This window comes from Babylonia areolata, chromosome 10 (assembly GCF_041734735.1).
Source record: "Babylonia areolata isolate BAREFJ2019XMU chromosome 10, ASM4173473v1, whole genome shotgun sequence".
In the NCBI taxonomy this organism is placed as follows: domain Eukaryota; kingdom Metazoa; phylum Mollusca; class Gastropoda; order Neogastropoda; family Buccinidae; genus Babylonia; species Babylonia areolata.
This window is the reverse complement of record NC_134885.1, coordinates 12,299,105-12,314,033: the sequence shown is the minus strand read 5'-3', so window position 1 is coordinate 12,314,033 and position 14,929 is coordinate 12,299,105. Positions and strand designations below refer to the sequence as shown.

Below are 14,929 nucleotides of genomic sequence, written 5' to 3'. Positions count from 1 at the left end.
ACTGGGCCAGACCAGTCAGTACCTTGTGAATAGTTTGACAGCGGCAGCAAACCTCAGTCTGGGAGGAGAATGAAAGAAGAAGCCCCTCCAAGCAGGCTGGTGGTGGTGGTGGTGGTGGTGGATATGATTTCACTACCTGCCACACGTTTCAGCCGGCGAGACTGCCAACACCAACAGTCATTCCACACACACACTCACAGACCCACACGTGGCCAGGTTGCATGCAGGGTGGGTGAAGTGTTCAGGGGGGAGTGGGGGCAGTACAGACGGCGTTGTCACAAGCGGTGCACGTGAGGCACGGGCGGGCTCTGTGCCTGTGGGGAGCGTTACGGCAAACTGCTGCCAGCGGCTTTCACAGCTCATAAAGCGCGCAGCTCAACACTAATCAGCCGGAGAGTGCCGGCCTGCTTACATCTCTCTCCTCTCGCTGCTAAGCTGCAGCAGCCCTCCCTCACTCCTTGATCTCTGGCACCCAGGACTCCGGCACATGTAGGCGGTAATGGAGCTGCCTCCACCTCCTCCCTCCGACCCGCTTCCCCTTTCAGCGCTCTGTCCTGGATCAGGCAGATTATTACAAGGATGGGTACCGTTGCTGAAACGGCCGGGAGGGCTTACGCTGAAGTCGAGGCTCCCCCATGCACACGTGTAAAGCTTGATGGTGCAGTCAGGGAGCGGACAGGATGTTGATGATGATAATTTCGGTGACTCGTGGGTTTTATCGAAGGAGCGGGCTCTGACCGACGGTTTACGCACTGTGACTGTGGTGAACACGTTGCCACAACACCTGTACTCGGGGGCGGGAACTGCAGCCAAGCAAACCCAGTGCTGGTGGGAGGTTGAGGACTAGACAGCTGAACTGACGACTGGTGTGAAGTCAACCCCCTGAAACAGAAAGGACAAGGATTAGATTAAGACTTCCCCCCCACAAAAGACGGGTCTTGATTGTTTTTGAATGTTTACTGGATATTTTTCTTGTCTGTTTTTGAAAAAAAGGGAGAAACACGGTCACCTCCCCATGTCTGTCTTTTTTCTTGTGTACAAAATAGGTTACAGAGAGTAGTGTAGAAGGGTAGGGGTGGGGATGAGGTGCGTCGGAGATGGGGAGGGACTGAATTTTTAAAATTTTCTTTATTTTCTTTATTCTATTTTTTGCTGCCCCGTCATCTGCACCATTTCAGTGGCATTGCACCCACGCCGCTCACTCCGAGTCCCCCCCCCCCCCCCCCCCCCCCAGCAACGGCAGTCCACAGGGAACTATCGATGTCAGGTCGCCAGGAGGCCACACACCAGAAAAGACCCTGCACTGCTGCTGAGTCAATTCGGTGGTGTTCAGTAGTGCCCCATACTAACGACAATAATGGCTTAGTCGCGGAGCCAGACTGAGTGAGCGTCCCTTCCAGAGTGGAGACCGCCACCACGTCCCTCCAGCAACAGCCCCCCCTGGAATCTGCCGACACTGAAGACATTGACAGGACTCACCCCAAGCACGGAAGTGGAGGGGTATCGAAACTGAGGTCACCATGAGAGCAGGGCATGGAAGGCCACAGATTTTTTGACTGTTTTGTTTATATCGATGATGATGAAGGAGGATGACAATGTTGTTGTGGAGGTCCATTTTGGTTTGGGACTACATGACAAGGCAGTACTCTGCGCTTCCTGTCATAATGATATCCCGGCGTGAACCAGGCCCGAGAGATACAGACACGTGCAGTATTGCCAGGTCACGTAGTTAGAGCAACACGCCCAAAGACGCATCCGTGAAGTGGATGATACTCGACTGTGGTCCCAGTCTCGCCAGTTAAGCCCATAACACACTCAGCTGTAGGTAGGAGCCGGCTGCTGGCCGAAAAAAACAACAAAAAAACACCACCTCCGTTGGGATTCGATTCCACGTCCTCACAGCCGTCAGTCCGCGACGCTAACCACTTCGCCACGGCGGCTGCTGGTTGGGAGGGACTGAATTAGTACGAGAGCGCTAGCGTCTGATATGAGGAAAGAAACATCTAGTTTTCGCCAACTGCTTAACTATGCTTGGATACGGCTTTGAAGAACAGGTGCAAATTTGCAGCCTGTATATACAATAGCTAATCATTTCTATTGTCTGTATTGTAGGAAAAAGATTGTATATTTGAACGAAGGTCGAAGGTCAGAGGGGAGAGAGAGAGAGAGAGAGATAGAGAGAGAGATAACGATAACGATTTTTTATTCAGATAAAGGCCAAAGCCCCTTACTGAAGGGGGTGACATTAAAGAAAGATAAATAAGATTTTACATGACACACTATGCATCTTCAACAAACCAACCAAAAAATATCTAACACAGATGTTCAACAACATTCACGTCGTAACTATTCTCAATCTCTTCAGTGCCTCATATATATCTAAATAACCAATTTACACAGAGTAGACTCATGTCTTGACGACATGAGCAAATTAAATCTAAAGTTAGATGGATCTTTATAATACTTTGGTTGGATTAGTTTTTGTCTGAGGTCACTCAAGGCAGGGCAACATAACACAAAATGTAGCTCGTCTTCCTTACCCAGATTACCCGATCTGAGAGAGAGAGAGAGAGAGAGAGAGAGAGAGAGAGGTGGGGGAGTTTGTGGGTGTGGGCGGGGCAAAATTCTTTTTGCTCGAAGATGATAGATTGCCAGTTATGTCCTATTTTTCAGCCAGTCCCGACCATCTATGATACAGGATATATACTGCAGAATTATACAAGACAAAACCCAGAAGTAAGCAATTGGAACCCCTCCCCCCAGACCCCCACTCCACTCCCCTCCCCCCACCACAGACACATTCCTCCACACTGGCAGAGACAGGAAGAAAAATGAAAATAAAAGGAAAGAAAACAAGTATGACTGAAAAAAAGAGAGAAATAATTTCTGCCGCGGCATGAAATGAACAAATATTTATTTCACCTGACACGCGGGTGAACGGCTGAGAGAGAGAGAGAGAGAGAGAGAGAGAGAGAGAGAGAGTGTGTGCGCGCGGACGTGCGTGTTTGTCTGGCATAAAGAAAATATCTGAAATGTTTTTGCAGATTACTTTTTTTGGGCGTTCTGAATACATTAATTTGACTTGACGAGAATCCCTTTAGCCAGGTAATTAACTAGTTCAGATTGACAGCCATTGGGTCGATTTTTTCCCCAGCAGATTAAAAAAAAGATTTTCTTCAGATATTACTGTTATTATTATTAATGTTATTTTCATTTTATTTATTTACTTATTTATTTATTTATTTATAATAAAGAAATCATTATTCAATCTTCGTGGAGAATCAAACCAACCACACCCCGTGGACTTTGAGTATGACGTCATCTCAGCGGTTGTGGGGCCCGGGGCGCGCATGACGTGTATATTATAGCGAGTCAATGTCGTAACCATCAAGGAGACCGTCCGTCTGACCAGGCTGTAATGAAGCCGCCAGACACACTCGTTCTGCCGGCCCTGCTGGCTGGTGATGGTAGTAGTGTAGGTGTGTGTGTATAGGTATCTACATCTGTCAGGTACCCCCCCCCCCCTTTACCCTCCCTCATCACCCACCTACCCCCCCCCCCCCCCCCACCCACCCCCAACACACCTCTCCTTTCCTTTCCCTTTTATTTCCCTACACTTCTCTTCCTCTCACAGACTACCGATTTTGTTTGTATGCTGTTCGGTCCACGGATTCCCATCCCCCCTCCCCCCCTTAGCCCCCTTGCCCCCCGCCCCCCTCCCCACCCCCCCTCGTCCAAACCAGATCCCTCACCACACACACACACACACACACACACATACACACACACACAAAATTATTTCCAACCAGAACTGGCAAAATACATATATGAATGCTTTAAAGTTCGCAGTCCATAACTATGTCTTATGGAATATCCTGCATGTGCTCACAACTTATTGCTTTTACTTTTTGTTTGCTTGTTGTGTTTAGTTTATCTCAACTCAACAACTCAACTCTCCCGTAGTCTGGGTTCAGACCGTTGGGGCACCGCTGCTGACCTGGCCACCACCCCTCTCCACTCTTCACGGTTTTCTGATTTCCTCAGGGCGTCACCGAGCGTCAAGCCTGTCCACCCCCGGATGTTGTCTTCCCATCTCTTCTTCTGCCGTCCTCTCCTTCTGCCTCCTTGTACGGTGCCTTGCAGGAACGTTTTGGCAAGACCAGATGATCGGGAGATGTGTCCATACCACCTAAGTTTGCGTTTTTTCACTATGGACAGAAGGTCTTCGTAGGGTCCAATACTTTGCTTGATTCTGTTCTTCACTTCCGTGTTAGTGATGTGGTCTCTGTAGGAGATGCCAAGTAGTCTACGAAAGCATCTCATCTCGACAGCTTGGATTCTTCTCTCGATGTCTGCAGTCAGGGTCCAAGTCTCGCAGGCGTAGAGCAATATTGATATAACCAGGGAACGCATCAGTCTGATTTTTGAGCTGAGAGCGATGTTTTTGTTGTTCCAGATGGTGTTCAGCTTGTTGAGTGCCATTGTTGTTTGGGCAATTCTCGAGAGTACTTCTGGTTTAGATCCTTCATCTGACACGATTGCTCCCAGATATTTGAAGCTGTGGACTGTTTTAAGCTTTTCGTCGTTGACTTTGATGTCAATGCTGATGCCGTTGGTGTTGTTAGTCATCAGTTTGGTTTTCTCCGCACTGATTTGCATTCCATACGATGTGGAGGCTTTGTCTAGATGTTTGACCAGGCTTGCCAGTTCTTCTTCTTTTCCAGCCAGTCCATCAATGTCGTCGGCAAAACGTAGGTTTGTGATTGTTCTGCCGCCTATGCTGACTGTTCCTACATGCTCTTCCAGTGCGTCAGTCATTATTCTTTCTAAGAAGATGTTGAAGAGTGTTGGGGAGAGTAGACAGCCTTGTCTTACTCCGACTGTGGTTCTGAACCAGTCCCCGATGCTATTGTTGAGGTAGACGGCGCTGGTGGCTTTGTCATAGAGGTGCTGTATCAGTCTGATCAGGTTGGCGTTGATGTTGTACAGATTCATGGTAGCCCACAAAGCTGCATGCCAGACCCTGTCAAATGCCTTCTTAAAATCAATGAAGACGTGGTAGAGGTCTTGTTGGTGTTGATGGTACCTCTCACATAGCAACCTCAAGTTGAAGATTTGTTCAGTTGTGCTCCTTCCTGGTCTGAAACCTGCCTGTTCTTCAGCAATGATGTTTTCTGCTTGTGGTTTCATTCTGTTAAGCAGGATCTTCAACATGACTTTGCTGGGATGACTAATCAGGCTGATGGTGCGGTAGTTTTGACACTGCTGGAGATTGCCCTTTTTGGGGAGGGTGATGATCAGTGATTGTGTCCACGGTGTGGGCCATTCCCCTGTTTGCCAGATCTTGTTGCAGATTTTCATTAGCACATCTATCATAACTTCACCCCCTGCTTGGACCAGTTCTGATGGGATGTTGTCCACTCCTGCCGATTTCCCTTTTTTCAGCGATGCTATTGCTGCCTCTATTTCTTCACGGAGTATGGGGTGATTACTGTTATCAGTGGCTGGTGGGACATTCAGTATTGCTGGATCACCTGTGGTCTGTATGTTGTATAGCTCTGAGCAGTATTCTGTCCATCCACACGTTTAGTTTATAGTGTCCATAATTCCTATGATGGTTTTACGACAATTAAATGAGTTCTGAGTTCACAGAGAGAGAGAGAGACACACACACACACACACACACACACACACACACAAACATCTACGCGAAACGCGCAATCTGTCTATCAGTGTGGCGGTAACAGGGTGGGCCGAGGCAGAACTACACAGGGTGGGGTTGGCTGAGGTCTGGGGGCCACGCTCTGGGCAAGGCCGCTTGCCTCCGTCAGGAGGGGGAGATAATCAGGGGGGGGATCTGTGCCTCAGACGTACATCGTGTAGCCGATGTAAATATATATATATATCTCAGTGATCTGTGCTAGCCTGCACAGTATGGGATCTGGTTTTTCTCTTTTCTACACCATACTGAAGAGATGTTGTACGGTTCTGCATCGGAAAAGACTGACACGGACGTGTTTTGTTGGATGGTTGTTCGTTCACTTACTTATTTATAGTCTGTTCATCAAAGGTGATGATATTAGACTGAAAATGTTGTTGGATGGAGAAAAGGGTGTTCATGAACTGTTGATGGGTTTTTGATGTTGATGGTTTCGAACACGGGGTGTTATAACTAGTGCTTCACGAAGGAAATCTGAAAACATTAGACTGTTGTTAGGGTTCGTGATTTTAAAATGTTTGAAGGGAGTTGGGCATCCCAGGTGACGACGAATGAGCTAACAGGGGGGGGGGGGGCATTTAATTTTGTGTCGTTTCGTCAGCTGAAACTTGCCCGCTTCCATCTCCATCAGACCACAGACCAGCAGCACACCTCATGAAAAACATCCCACAACAAAGCTTCAAGCATGAAACGACAGATTTGATAACCTGTGGGCTTTCCGCTTAGCTGGATGGATGGAAGATGTCTACCTCCTTCTCCGCATCGCAAGTCAAAAAATGGAGATTACGATAATTATCAAATCTAATGGCTAACCGCGACATGGAAACATTTCTGATGTTGTGTGTTTGCCTTGGTTGAATTTGTCAGAATAGACTACATTGAGCTATGGATGGGTGTGTGGGTGTGTGTGTGGTGGGAGGGGAGGGAGCGGGGTTAGATTGATTGGGGAGGACGTGAAGAGGCAGAGAGAGCGTGCAGTGGCCAGAAGACTGTTATTCTCACACGTCGGTCTCGTTCTCACCGCTATAGTGTCCCTCCGGCTAGCCTGAGAGACGAACGTATTGTTTCGTCACCTACATCTTGTCGGCAGCTGAAGAGTTAAGTCCGTGGAATGGCGGTTGCTTCCGACCAGTCATCGCTTATCTCTTGAGTTGCCCAGAAGAAGACACGGATGATGAAGACATCGATTACATTTTCTTGAACACGGGTTCTGATGCGGCAGCGACCCATTGATTTGCGTGATAAGTGCTGCCATCAGTCAGGGATAGGTGTCAAACAAACACGGAGCGCCTCAATTTTCACTGTCGGTAATATCGTGGATGGGTATCACAAGATTGAAAGAACTTGAAAAAGGGAATCGGGTGGGCGGATACTAGAGGAGGGGAATGGAATCCGACCGCAGAAAGTCTGGAATCTGAAGATTGTGGGGGGAAAAAATCCGTCAAACACGAAGGACGGGAGGCGAACAGGACAGCCATTGCTGCGGGCAAGCTCCTCTTGTCGGGGAATGGAATAGGTGGGAGAAGGGGGTGTGGGGGCTGGGGGGGTTGAGAGTGGGGAGTGTGGAGGAGGACTGAGGAGTAGGAGGATGAAGATGGGAGGGGCTGGTGTAAACACAGACCTTGATGTCAGGACTATCGATACAGATCTTTCCCCACTCCCCTGGCAGCGCACCTTGCCACCACCGGCTCTGAAACGTTTCACATGGACTGATAGACCACGTGGGCACAAGGCTCTTGGCTGCTTTATCGCCTTCTTCCGCTACTGCCCGTCTCCCCCCCCCCCCCCCCCCCCCGCACCCCCCCCCCCCCCACACACACACCTTCACATCCATCCCCTCTGTACCCCCCCCCCCCCAACTCCTTGTACCTCATCCACTGCCCCTCCCCCTCCCATCCTTGGATAGGGGAGATTGGGGAAGGAGTGAATCAGCATGCACGTCAGAGGGCGGTCGCTGGCAGTGATAACGACGATAGCGGTGTGGGAGACCCGCTTTGATATATCCCTCACACTCGGAGTCTACACGTGCGGAGCGCAGTTTACCACTGTTGGAATCGACCCGCATCATCGCGTGCTCCCCCCCCCCCTTCTCATGCTACCCCACCCCGTCCCCAGTACCCTTCCCAACCTCTCTTCTTCCCCCGCCCCCTTCTCTCTGAAGCAAGCAAACAAGCTTAAGAAAAGGGGGTATTTACCACGTTTACTTTGTCAGCATTTCCCCCAGAAAGTTTTCCTTAAACCGTAAAGTTTACTTGGCTTGAATAGACTTTGAAAAGGCTTTTGACTCCGTTGATCGTGGTCTTCTGTGTTTGAGTATTGTTCAAGGCACTTAACACTGAGAAGTTTGTATGATATTGTTTAAACTTGAGGATTAGTTATAGCGCAAATTAAGACAATTTTCAACTGTACACATGGTGTTAGGCAGGGAAATGCATGTAGCCCAGTTTATTTTCTGATTTTATTCTATTTTTTAAACAGTTAGTATTATTATCTTTTTGGTGACCTTTTAGCACCAGAAGCGGTTAATAACGGAAAACACAGAGCTTCGTTAATATTTGATGTACTTGATTTTTCTCTCGTCTGTTTGCTCTCGACGTGGTTTTGTTTGCAGTGACAGAATGTCCTTATCACAGCCATTGTACATAGATTCCCACATTATACCTCCCTTTGTACCTGAAAGTGGCGGGTCGTTACGTTATCACCCTCATCTGTGGTATACTTACGTTATGGGTATGGTGCGTTGAGTTAAAAAAATTTAAAAAATCTATTTATTTATTATTGTTATTGTTGTTGTTAATATTATTATTATTTTTTAATTTTTATTTTATTATTGTGTATGGACAGCAACCTTCCGTAATACAAACGGCGAACGCAATAGTGTGTGTGTGTGTGTGTGTGTGTGTGTGTGTGTGTGTGTGTGTGTGTGTAGTACAGGAGTTCGTTTGTGGATCGGTTGTTGTTTTTGGTTTTGTTGTTGTTTGGGGTTGGGGGAGGGGCCGGGGGGTGGGGGGTGGGGGCAGTTAAGAAAGCCTCGTGTTGAGTACTAAGGGGGAAAAAAAGAAAGAAAGTAGCAGAAAATAGGATTCATGTGCTTCATGGACATGATTGCGAGTGAGGCTGCGGAAAAAAAAAGAAGGAAAAAAGAAAAGTTCTGCTCCAAGCAATCTGTTATTCACTGACGTTGTTGCTCAGTCCAGCCCTGAACAACAACCTCTGAAGGTTCCAGTCCAGTTAAGGAAGAAAGATAATGACAAGAATACTGTAGTATCTCTAAAAGAGACACTGTTGACTCGCTTGCTGCTGAAAAAAAGGCGACATATAAAACAACACAGGTATGATAATAATAATAAAAAGAGGCGTCAAATAGAACAGCATAGGTATCACATTTTCAGACCAACACAAAGTCCGAACATGCTCCCACGTTTCAAAGTACACTAATTCGTAAAAAATGCATGTTCAACCCTGCATAACCCCACGGCATAGAAAGGACAGAACGGACAGCCACGGGTGCACGTGTCCGCATGATAAAGGGTTAACAAAAAGTTGAAGATCCTTGCGCAGTTTTATAAAAAAAAACAAAAAAAAAAAAGAAAAAAAAGAAGAAGAAAAAACAGGAAAAAAAAGAAAACCAGCCCATATCTGATCATAATTATGAAGTGGTCCTAAAGTTTTTATGTTGTCTGTATCAGCAGTCTGGGACAGGATTATGTCTCGATTTTTTTTTTTAAACATTACAAAAAAAAAAAAAAAAAAAAAAAATCTGCCCATGATTATGAAGTGATCCTAAAGTTTTTGTGTAGACTGTATCAGCAGTTTTGAGCTGAATTATGTCTCGATTTTTTTTTTAACTTTGAGAAAAGAAGAAGAAGAAGAAAAAAATCTGTTCATAATCGTGAAGTAGTCCTTAACTTTTCATGTAGTCTGTATCAGCAGTCTGGGACTGAATTATATATATATATATATATATATATATATATATATATATGTGTGTGTGTGTGTGTGTGTGTGTGTGTGTGTGTGTGTGTAGCATTATTTAAAAACAACATATATACATATATATATATATATGATCATATGAAGTGATCCATAACTATTGCCGCAGTCTGTATCACCAGCAGCCCCCGGCCTGCCTGCTGGAAGCCGTCAGTCCCATTCACCCAGGGCTGTGTGGTGTATTCCTCAAGGGGGCCCCAGCACTGACAACGCCCTTTCTCTCTTCCTCCTCTTTTCCTCATTGCCACTTCCTTCCCTCCCATTGCATCCGGAGTGTGTATAGTCGCTTCACGGAGTTGTGGGAACGGAGCAGAAAAGCTGGCAACAGCATGTTGTGCAATAGCGGCGGTATTTCCCTCCCCCACCCCCCTTTGTATTGCAGGGGAAGAAGGGGTGGAGTAGGTAGTTTCTAAGGGAAGTAGGTGTGGGGGGTGGGGGAGGGGGGGGGCTTGGGGGCGGTGTGATGGTAAAGCCGTCGAGTGCAGAGAAAAAAGAAAATCATTCGTATATATATATATATATATATATATGTTGTTCTCAGGCCTGAAGAAAGAAGAAAGAGGAGAGAGAAAAAAAAGGTGGTGGGGGGGGGGGGGGGGGCGCGGGGGGAGGCAGGGGTGGGGGGGAGGCGAGGGGGTAATCAGAAAATGTGAAACTGTGCTACACGTGTGTGTGTTTTAAGTTGACTGCAGTGAAGCAACAACCGGTACTCCTTCCCACACCTACGTGACTCGGGGCAGTGTGTACAGCGTATGTGACGATGACTATACTGACGCGTGCACTGAGCCACTCCGCACACGCATGCACGCACACGCGTGTACTAGTAGGGGCGCGTGCACATGTTCTTTTCTAGTCGGTCCCGCCCACCATCTCCCGCCCTCCGGCCCCCCCCCGTCCCTCCCAACTTACCCCTCCGTCTCATCCCCGCTGCCCCCCTCCCCCACCTCCCCCACCATCCTGCACCATTCTTTCCTCGTTTCTCCTGTGATCGGTGAATCCTGATTACTTGGACAGGTTTGAAATTTCTCTGCAGGCCATCCGTCACAGCTGACAGATTGTTTGATTAAACGGCACGTGTGTGTGTGTGTGTGTGTGTGTGTGTGTGTGTGACTTGACTGAGTCTGTGTGTGTGTGTGTGTGTGTGTGTGTAACTTGACTGAGTTTGTGTGTGTGTGTGTGTGTGTGTGTGTGTGTGTGTGTGCGTGCGTGCGTGTGTGTTTAAGCCTATTAATGAGCTGTCTCTCTCTCTCTCTCTCTCTCTCTCTCTCTCTCTCTCTTTGTGCTGTTTCTTTCTTTGCCTTTTCCTCCTCTTTCATCTTGTTCCCGTTTTTCGTGCTTTTTTTTTTTCTTCTCTCCCCCTCCGCCCTTTTTTTTTTTAAGGGCGTGGTGAAAAGAAGCTTGTAGCATATCCGTTTTCCCTCGATGAAACATTCGAGTTCTGTGTCCGTCTGTGAGTGTGCGTTTTTGGAGCATTCAAATCCTTGACATACAGTTTAACCTTTGGAGAGCCGGCATTAGGTGCAGGTAATATGACGCCGGATTAAGCACTGTCATTCCCTTGATGAAACAGATCAGAAGCGAATTTTATCTTATTTATATCTCAGCTTTGTTTTGTTCAAAACTCACGTTATGATCACGTCTTGACTTCTAGTTATGATGACATCCGTCACATATTCAGTTTGTACATGTAGCAGGACAGGAGTTTATGTAAGATTTTCTTGTTGTCCTGTTCATCGATGATATCGGCTGCGTTGTATTGTGACATGTTCCAAATAAAATACTGTTTAAACCAAGAAAGTAAAGCATTTTGCTGGTAGTCCCGTCTTGCGAACCAAACCAGAGCGGTACTGGAGTAAACAGCGGTTTTTGAACCACGTCTGTTGGAATAAACACAAGTGCAATCTCAGCCTTTACCTCAGTGATAAGTACATAGCTCCGTACAGAAGCCGGCGGGAGTGGACTGAAGAAGGCTAAGGTGGAGATATAAACAGTCTGTGGTTCTTCAGTACGGTCCTGGCCGCTTTCAAGCTGAAGTAACTGAGGTCTGTTCAACCCCATTACTCTGCCCGTGAACCGACAAGCAATTTCATGCGCTTTCAGTTCAGCAACCACGTATAAATATTACTTGTCTTCCTCAGCGAGTCTGATATTGATTTACTTATTCATTTTCAGGATCTGATACAGAAAGTCTGTCTTCGCTTCACACGCAAGTCAGCTTTCATTCATTCCTGTCAGACTGGGGGATGTAGATTTAAAATAAAGGAACACTGAAATGAATAGTAAGTGAATAAGCAAACAAAGAAATGAATGAACAATGATTAGATAAAAAAAGAAAAGAAAAAAAGATTGAACGAACGAATGAAAATCGGCAGATCAATAAATAAACTGCATGAACGAGTGAATGAATAGATTAATAACGAATGAACGATTGAGTGAACAAGATAAAATAAATAAATATATAAATACATCAATAAATACACCACTAGATGAATATGAAAAAACAACCAAACAAACAAACAAAATCCAATAAATGAATGAATAAATAAAATCAAGTTGATAATCCCTTACTCGAACAGTCTGGTTCCCGCCCCCCCCCCCCCCCCCCCCACCCCCCAACAAAAACTGTGAGGTTGCAGAAATCAATGACGAACAGGCAGACTGACGGGGGGGTCCTTATGACTACACTCACGGCATCTCCGTGACACTCTAATGAGGGAAATACAGTCCTCTTCATCGATGAAGGACGGTCAATTGGTCCTCGGGCAAGGAGAAAAAAAAAAAGAAAAAAAAAGAGAGGCAAGGCCTTCAAGACTCACTTGTGATACACTTAAAAAAAAAATCTAATCGTTAAAATGTGTTCTGTATTTGCTATTATAAAGCTTCGCGTTAAAAAAAAAGAAGAAAAAAAAAGTCCTAACCAGATTCGAATTAAGTCCCCTAGCATTAATTACAGAGTACTTTCCCTTTTTTACTATCTGCACCAAAACGTTTGCAAAATAAATAAAACTTCCATGCTTAGCAAAAGAAGTTTCTGTTTGAACAAAAAATGATAATAATGACTGCTCTTGTTGTTGGGTCAGAATATCAGATCAAAGTGCCAAGTTTAGAGAAAACAAAAAATATAAATATAACAGTAAATGCAGTTTGCATATAATTAGGCTTCATTTTTTATTTTTTGGTGCCCATCCCAGAGGTGCAATATTGTTTTAAACAAGATGACTGGAAAGAACTGAATTTTTCCTATTTTTATGCCTAATTTGGTGTCAACTGACAAAGTATTTGCAGAGAAAATGTCAATGTTAAAGTTTACCACACACACACACACACACACACACACACACACACACACACACAGACAACCGAACACCGGGTTAAAACATAGACTCACTTTGTTTACACAAGTGAGTCAAAAAGAAAAGAAAAAAAAGAAAACGAAAAAGGACACAGGCAGAGTGACCCCGATGGATTTCAACGAGACCCGCTGTCCAGTCAGACTGGAGAGTCCGGTGTTTGGAGGAGGAGGGGGATGGGGATGGGGGTGGGGGGCGGGCGGGGGGGGGGGAGGCGTGACGGACGGACACAAGGCAAAGTGTGCCTCAGTGTCAACAACAGACGGTCCCTTCATCAGTCTACTCCAGCACGTCAGTCCCACTGGCGGACGGAAGACATATAGCAGAGCAGCAGCAGAAGAAGTTCGAAAGGCGGTCAATGCAAGGACCGTGTCGTCGTGTCCCCCTTTCACACCACACTGTGCCGGGAGCTGTGCGGGTCCGAACTGAGTCATCGCCTCTTCAGTCCCCGCCGGCGGTCACTTTCGCCTATTTCTTGATCGTGCCGCGACCCTCAATGGACGGACGGACTCTTTGCCCTGTTTCGCCTACTGCTCTTCGTACCCGTTTCGCATGTTCATCCCTTTTCTCTCTCCCTTATTTTTTCCCTTCCCAAATACACATACTCAGACATTCACTCACACACACACACACACACACTCACACTCACACACACACACACACACACACACACACACACACACACACAGAGAGCAACTGACTACTTGGGCAAACTTGAAATAGGCAAATCTAGATCACTAATGTTCTGATAGGCGAATCGGGATCTGAAGGGGCAAACCGGGTGTGAGCGAATCAGGAATCGGGAATAGGTTAAACGGGATGACGTCCGTCACTGACCTCCCCTCTGAACGCCAGCCGGACCTTGCTCAGTCCCACCCGGACAGACAGACAGACGGACGGACAGACAGACACACAAGACTTCATTCTCCCGGACAGCGAACGGACCCTTACCAAACCAAGACCCAGTTTCAGTTCCGGTTTTAGTTTCTGAAGAGGTTTTTAAAGAAAATTGTGTTTCAGATAAATATTAATGACAACCTTGTGCAATTTATGCTGAGTGTATTGATGTATTCCAAACGGCAAAAATGATGCATGGAACCTGTCCATCTTCCTGCGTGGAGCTGATTCCGATTTAGACAGATTGCAACCTTGTAATATTGTGTTGCGCTGTTGTATTTGCTGTGTCATGTGATATTTATTCATTTTTCCGTTGTCGTGTTTATTCAAACAAAATGCAGTGCAGCAGATGTTGTTAACTTACGCCTATTTAGGGGCCGTGGCCTAATGAATAAGTCATGCGAACAGTGTATAGTAGCTGAGCGGAGAGCTGAATAAATACTTTTCATTATAATAATGATGATACAGTTAGCCCAGTCTGTTTCCCATAACTAAAATAGGAGCCAACCACCACCACACAAAACAACAGCATCAACAACAACAACAACAGCAGCAGCAACAACAACAACAACAACAACAACAACAACAACAACAGCAGCAGCAGCAGCAGCAACAACAACAACAACAACAACAACAACAACAACAACAACAACAACAACAACAACAACAACAACAACAACAGGTAAAAAATTGAAGGAGAAAAAAAAAACGAGTCTAGATGTCTCAAACTTACTCCTGACTATCTCCTGAAGTAAAAATGAAGAACAATAAATTATTTCTGAAGACACATATCGGCAAAAACAGGTATTTACAAACGCAGCATTTTGAAGAACACTTAACAGACTCATAGACGTTTGGACTTTTTCAGTGTCAATTAGATCGCCAGGGAAAAAAAATCACCAAGGATGTTGAGGTTGGGTTTGATTATTTGAAAAAACAAAACAAAACCAAAAAAAAAAAAAAACACACA

General features: G+C 45.9%; 2 protein-coding genes across 2 annotated transcripts in view; one reads left to right on the top strand and one right to left on the bottom strand.

Annotated features, from left to right (window-relative positions):
• LOC143286786 (uncharacterized) overlaps positions 1-14,929 on the bottom strand; it is a 289,541-nt gene that overhangs the window by 96,529 nt on the left and 178,083 nt on the right. The window lies entirely within an intron of this gene.
• The window catches only part of LOC143286785 (lipoxygenase homology domain-containing protein 1-like), a 175,152-nt gene that overhangs the window by 57,345 nt on the left and 102,878 nt on the right, over positions 1-14,929 (top strand).